We start from the raw sequence: 7193 nt of genomic DNA on the forward strand, positions 1-7193 counted from the left end.
AGGGAGAAGGGGTTAGCAGACTGTTATCACAGCCCGGCTGGAAACAAAAAACAATCATGCTCATGTGATGTAGTGGTCTGAGTGTGCATGCATTACTGACATGTAGACAACCTTAGGCCCAAGTACTGAACTTTTCTTAATAAAAATTATAATTAATATATAGAGTCAAAGTGTAATACATACTTTTCTTCCTTTATATATATGCATTGAAAACAAATTCATTGTAATTTATGTGGATTGTCGTTACGGTTGGCTTTGAAAAATTTCCTCTCATTGTCGCCCTTAGGTTGTTTTACAAATATTGTATTAGAATTTAAAAATAGTGCTTTTGAAACAGATCGTTCTGTGTTTGTCACAAACTTGGATTATGTGTTAAAACTTTTACTTTTTCTGTCTGTTGAAAAGTTTTTATTAATTTATATATTTATATTATCCTTCTCTAAGAGAATTTGGAAAGTAATGTAATTAACATTTGTCTAACTATATTAAGTGCAATAACAAATTGTAATTTTGTTTTAGCCCCAGCTAACAAGGAAAAAGTTGATTAAACTGACATCAACAGAAAAGCTTAACCTCACAAAGGAGTTTTAACAGTGAAAGTGGGGGTAGTTCAAGCGCTTGTAAATCCCAGTTCCAGTTAGCATCTGGAATCCAAAGACAAATAACCAGGTAGGTGGCAGTAATTAATTGTATGTTTTATATGTGGAGGAGTGGCCTGTATAGCGTGTATACTTTATAGAGATGCTTTATTTGGACTCTGCCTTTTTTATTTTTGTGTAAAATTCCAATATGACTGGTTTTGAACGTGGAAGGAGTACTGTATTGAATAACCTACTTAAGTATAAAGTAAAAAATTAAAAATATTAACAATTTTATATATTAATTAAATTTTTTTGTGTGTGTATTGAATGTTATCAACCTATGACATATTTTGTTACAAAATCTTAATGAAGAACAGTATCCATACAAAACGAACAGGATAAAGGTCAAAAATACCCATGTCTACTAAGAGATGAGTGCAAGGGTTGTAGTGATCCTAATAATACGAGAGTTTTTTCCAGAAAGTAAAAAGCGTTTTGGAATTTTAAAAGAAACCAAGTACAAGAAATACACTTTATTATATATACATGTGAAAGAGGGACTAAAATACTACTTTTCTACATAATCACCATAAAAATTGAGCCACTTATCATAGTGGTGGACTAGGTTTGAAATTCCTGTGTCATAGAATTCTGCCAGATGATCAGAGCCACTCAGTGACACGTACTTGGAGCTCCTCATCATTGTTTAAAACGCCAGGTCTTCATTTTCGGGAACAACTGAAAATCACTTAAAGCAAGATCAGGACTGTAGGGGGAATGAAGAAATACTTCCCAGTTGAACGAGTTCAAGAGTTCTTGTGCACGGTTTGCTGTGTGAGGTCGGACGTTGTCATGTAAAAAGCAACAACGTTAGTCACAATGCTCAAATTCAAATGCTCTTCTCTTGATCATAAACGTTTGTTCTGCCATTTTAAAACTCAATGCACTATTTCCTGACAGAAACTTTCAAGTCATTACGCTGTTCCCATTAACACTTCACACAGTTCCCGATGAATTTTCTATTGTTTTTAAGTTTTTACCAAAAAAAACAAATCACAGATCCCACTTCACAACTGGCGGGATTTTCCGATTGCAGCATACATTTCAAATTTGAATATAAAAAACCGAACCGAGTAGGGCGGAGCTGTTCCCTTTCTCAAGGTTGGATGCTAACTGAGGTGCTGAACACGAATACACCAATATATATATGTGATTGGCATACGTCTGACGGCAGTGGACGGTCCTTACTTTATGAATAGCCCTTGTATTATAAATGTGAAAGTGCTTTTGTTTGTTTTACTTTCACGCATAAACTATTCAATCGATTCAACAAAGAAAATACTTTGAACTATACTTACTTACTGCCGGGGCGCAACAAATCTCAGTCGATTCTTTGGCCTCGTCCATGAGCCTCTTCCACGCCACCCTGTCTTCCGCCAGATCCACAGACCCTCCACACCGGGTCACATCTTCGACCACTTGATCGCACCATCTTATCTTTGGCCTACCCAAAGGGCGCCTTCCTGCCGGTACCGCCGCCTGGTAGACCCTCTTTTAAACCTTGTGCCCTCCTGTCTCCGATGTACATGTCCTAGCCAGCTAATTCTCTTTGCCCTTCACCAAAGCCACAATATCAGGATCTTGGTATACACTGCGTAATTCTCTATTTTTTCTTATTCCGCACACCCCTTCATCACGTATAGGTCCAAATATTTTTCGGAGAACTTTATTCTCAAAAACAATCAACCGCCCCTCATTTTTCTTTGTTAATGTCCATGTTTCACTTCCATACATTAGGACTGGTTGAATGATTGTTTTATAAATTCTTATTTTGGAGCATTGTGACAACAATCTTGACGTAAAGAGTTTTGTACACGCCCCAAGACACCTATTTGCATTAGCTAATTTGCTTTGTATCTCTATATCCTCCACGCTTTTGCTGTTTATTGTTACACCCAAATATTTAAAACTTTCTACACAGCCAATCGAGTAGTTGTCAATGCTTAAGTTTGTTCTCACATTTCCAGCATGTCTTCCAAAATGAATAATTTTAGTTTTATCTTCATTTAGCTCTAAGCCTACTGTTTGACATTCTTTAATAAAACTTTTTGTTAGTGTGGAGAGGTCATCCAAACTTTCTGACAAGATCACTACATCATCCGCAAATGCCATTACGTTCAGGGTCCACTCCTATTTTAACCCCTCTTTGTAGTCTTTTAACTTTTTGTAATGCCTCTTCCACAGCCAGGTTGAAGAGAGTGGGAGAAAATCCCATCTCCCTGTCTCACTCCAGTGTTGATAAGGAAGTTTTCCGACATTTCTCCATCTATTCTTATTTTGGCCTTTGAGTCACTTATACACATTTTTGACAGTCTTATCAGTTTTTGCGGGATTCCATGTTTTTCCATCTTCTTGAATAGAGCATTCCTATCTATGCTGTCATAAGCTTTCTTGAAGTCTATAAAAATTCCATAGAAGCCTTTGTTGAACTCATAATATTTTGAGATTGCCTGTTTAAGTAGGAAAATTTGATCTATTGTGGACCTGCCTTTCATAAATCCTGATTGCTGTTCATCAATTATTGCTTCAGTATAAGGACTTAATCTTGATAGTAATATTTTTGAAAATATCTTGTAGACGGTGTTCAAAAGAGATATTCCTCTATAATTAGAACATAATTGTTTATCCCCCTTTTTGTGCAGAGGAATTACCACTGCTTCTCTCCATACCTCCGGTATTAATTTCCTCTTCCCATACTTTTGTAATAAGTTTATGTATTTCTTTTATCAGGAATTTTCCTCCACTTTTAATAATCTCACTTGTAATTCCGTCTTCACCAGGAGCCTTATTGCATTTAAGCTTCGCTACCGCTACTTTGAACTATGCTTTAATTAAAAATAATCATTAACCACTCCAATTGTATTTTGCAATAGTGTTTGAATTTTAATCTGGTATACTAATTTATGGTTTAATGATTTACTATGTTACAGAACTGCCTACAAGAGACTCGAAAATGAACTGTCTGAATGTGGACAAAAACTTTTAGAACGTAACTTAGAAATTAAAAAAATTAGAGGAAGACTTAGAAAAAGTAAAACAAAATGAGAGGTGAACTTATGATTAAATTGGAAGAGAAGAACAATCTGATAAAAAGTAGAAGTAAGGAGTTATTGGAACTTAAAAACAATTTTGATGTATTTAACGAAAAACTAACACAAGAAAGACAAGAAAACAAAAAGTTAATTGATACACTAAGTGAGGAAATTTCAGCATTGCAAGCTGAGAAAGAGGACATTGAAGGAATATTAGCAGAAAAACACAGTGTTATTGTTGCAATAAATGATAAGTACGTAGACTTAGAGAGAGAATTACAATCTCTTCAAAGAGGAAAACAGGAAGTATTCAGAAGAAATAATAAGGCTAAAAGAATCAAATTTAGAAATTGTTGACAAAATTGTAACGGAATCTGAACTAAAAATAGAATATCTTGAGGACAGTTTGAACACTAAAGTAAAAAACTTGGAGCTGGAATTTTCTGATGCTTGTCAAAAAGTTGAAGTTGATTTTCAGACTAAAGTAAATTTCTTTTCTCATGAATTTGACTTAAAAACGGAAGAAATGCACAAGAAAATGACGAAATGTTTTTCTAGTGTTAAAGATTTAGAATCATTTGTAAATGAAAAGGAAAAGGAATTCTTAAAAGATATTCAAGAAGCAGATGAGAGGTGTAAATACATGTATAGAGAATTGTGCAAAGTTGAGGAGCAAAGAGATGAATTAGTAGAGGCTGATTTAGAAAAGAAATTAGCAATAGTTGAACTGACAGATAAAGCAAATACTTTTGAAGAAAGAATTAGAACACTGCAGAACGAAATGCAAAAAATATGAAATTACACTGAACAGTATGCAAGAAACGATAAAGGCTTTGAGTGAGCGTCTTGTAGAAAGCGAGATCGAAGTGGAACGGCTAAGTAAAGTTGAGAGTGTCTTGGAAACTCAGAAAATGGTTTCTTGAAGAAAAGTCACAGCTTCTTCTTTCAGATATCACCGCATTGAGAGAAAGCAATGGACAGAATGGAAAAAGACATAATCTATGACGTGACGGCTTTTGAAAGAACATTTAGTGACTAAAGCAGAACATTTTAAAGCTGAAGCATCGAGGCAAGTTGGAAATATTAAATGACAAAATTAATGAAAAACAGAGTACCATTGATGTACTGTTAAGTGATAATAGCTATTACAAAAATGAGTGTGATATAAAAGATAAGTTTATAAGGGATATGGAAAAGAAAGCAGACAGCCTTGCATTAGGAAATTGTTAAAATGAAATCTGAATTGCAATCACTTCAACAGACCATTGAAGAAAAAGACAAAATCGAAAAAACACAACTTCAGACAATAAAAGAATTACAATCTAGTCTTGCATTAGAACAGGAGAGGTGCCATACGTTGGAAACGACAAAAGATAGATGTCAAACAGAAATATCTAAAATTGGAGCATGATAACATTGATAAAGCTGAATTTATTCTAGAACTTTCAATGACAATTGATAGTCTTAAGGAAGCCATAAAAGACAATGAAACTAAAATGTCATGCTTAGAAGCAGAGAAAGACAGTCTGTGCCTTCAGTTGGCAGACACATTAAGTAAAAAATTCTGATCTGGAAACCCGACTGGGAAAGTAAAAATATGGTTATCAATAACTTAACAAATCGGTTATCTATAGCAGAGACTAACTGTAAAGAAAATCTAGCTCAAATTGACAAGTTGCACACAACCATAAACAAACACAATGAAGAATTGAAGTTGAACACAAATATTGCTATTGAAGTTGACAGAAAGCTGAAGAAAAAAATTGCGGAGCTCCAGGGAAAAAACTCGCTTTAAAAAGAAGAAGAAGAGATGGAGAATATCAGAAAAAGGTACTTTTAGTAAAATCACAATATTAATGTCAGCATGGTAGTTGTAATGTATGTATAGATAATTTGATTGATTATTAAATTATTGTTAACTTGTTCAGCTGATTCTTAGTACAGATGGAACATCTTACTGTAACTCATTATTACTATTAACAGGGTCCCCACCCGACCGTGAAAACCGTGATGAAACCGGGAATAAAGCCCGTGAAATTTCGTTCACCGTGAAAAAACCTTAAATAAGCCGTGAATTTTGTTTACATACCGTGAAAATCTCTACAACTTTTGAATAAATAAAATCAACACGGGTCGTCGTCAGACGATCATATGGGAAAGTTGACCTTCGCTATTGCAAAGTAAAAAAGTAGCACGCAATGTAGGGGATAGACCACGAAGTTTGACAGGTGCTGCTATCTGAGCGATTGTACTGATAATATGGTTTATAAACAAATGAGGAAAAGGAAGGGCCGGTGGGAGATGACGCTTCCGGCTCAAATCACGTGAGGCCTGTCTTTGTCTGTCGCCAGGTTCCGGGCCTTGGCTACGCTACGCGGCTGTAAACAAGGCATTCTCTTGATTGAACGCGAGATTAATAACACAATTTAATTACTTGATAGATTGTCGTTTAATGTAAACACTTTTCGTATTGGAGTTTTATTGTATCAGATATAGTCTATTATTGTTTTCATAAAATAAAAAAAGTATACAAATCCTTAATCTAATGTAAGGAATTTAAATTACATTTTAACTTAATTTCATTCTATAAAATCCCTTATTTTATTTAAATATTAATGAGAAAAAATGCTATTCAGTACGATATCTATATCGTTGTGTGTAATGACTGTTTAACACACAATGTAATAATTTATAAAAAATTTTAATTTATGGTGGACAATAAATTGAATTAATTTAGGGTCTTGCGTAAATAAATAGTAGGCCTATAAATAATGTGACGGAAGCAGAACCTACACGACACATATCAATTAACGCAGCGAGACCATAACTATATAGGCCTATATAAACTGTTTTAATTACCAGTAAGGTCGTTTGAGAAAACAATTTTATTTTTCATCTCTTTAGATATTAAATGGTAGTGATATGCGTTTTCCTTATCAATAATATTTTTTATGATTCCTAAGCTGCATGGATATTACGAAGTGTACACGGTTTTAAATCTTTTATGGTGAATGTGTGTTTAAATTGTATAATGTATTAGTAAAATATTACAAATGAAACGTCATGTTATAAAAACGTTAGAAAAAAACCATTGCATTTTTTTCTAACCAGGAAACAACAAACGTCAAGTAACTTTGTAGTGTTAAGCTTTATTACTACAAAACTACAAATCGAGGAAGTCGTCCAAGTATAATTTTGTCGGGTTCCATACGACTACGTTAACGCTATTAATCATTTCATGCAGATGAAAAATATATCGTACAAGGTTCATTTATTGTAATGTGGGTGCAGCGATGTTATGGTAAAAATAACCTTTGTTGTCTACTGTCAATGAGAGTGGAAGGGGAGGGGTATATCGTGTACTCCACTCCCCCATCCTCGGACAACAGCTGGTTTCATGTCTCAACATGAAAGATTTGTTTCCCCAGCTCGACACTCCAATCTTATTCTTATTGTGAGAATTGATATAAAGATTTAAAGCTTTTCATTCAACTCATTCTGACACTTTCTCACGGAAATT

At 34.3% G+C, this 7193-nt stretch overlaps 1 long non-coding RNA gene across 1 annotated transcript; it reads left to right on the top strand.

The window, feature by feature from the left end:
* Positions 1-533: 533 nt before the first annotated feature.
* On the top strand, positions 534-3642 carry LOC124353395. The gene is made up of 2 exons (XR_006921596.1): positions 534-669; positions 3572-3642. It is a non-coding gene; the product is annotated as an uncharacterized LOC124353395 (long non-coding RNA).
* The last annotated feature ends 3551 nt before the right edge of the window (positions 3643-7193 follow it).

The sequence above is a fragment of the Homalodisca vitripennis genome, chromosome 2, assembly GCF_021130785.1.
Source record: "Homalodisca vitripennis isolate AUS2020 chromosome 2, UT_GWSS_2.1, whole genome shotgun sequence".
NCBI lineage: Eukaryota > Metazoa > Arthropoda > Insecta > Hemiptera > Cicadellidae > Homalodisca > Homalodisca vitripennis.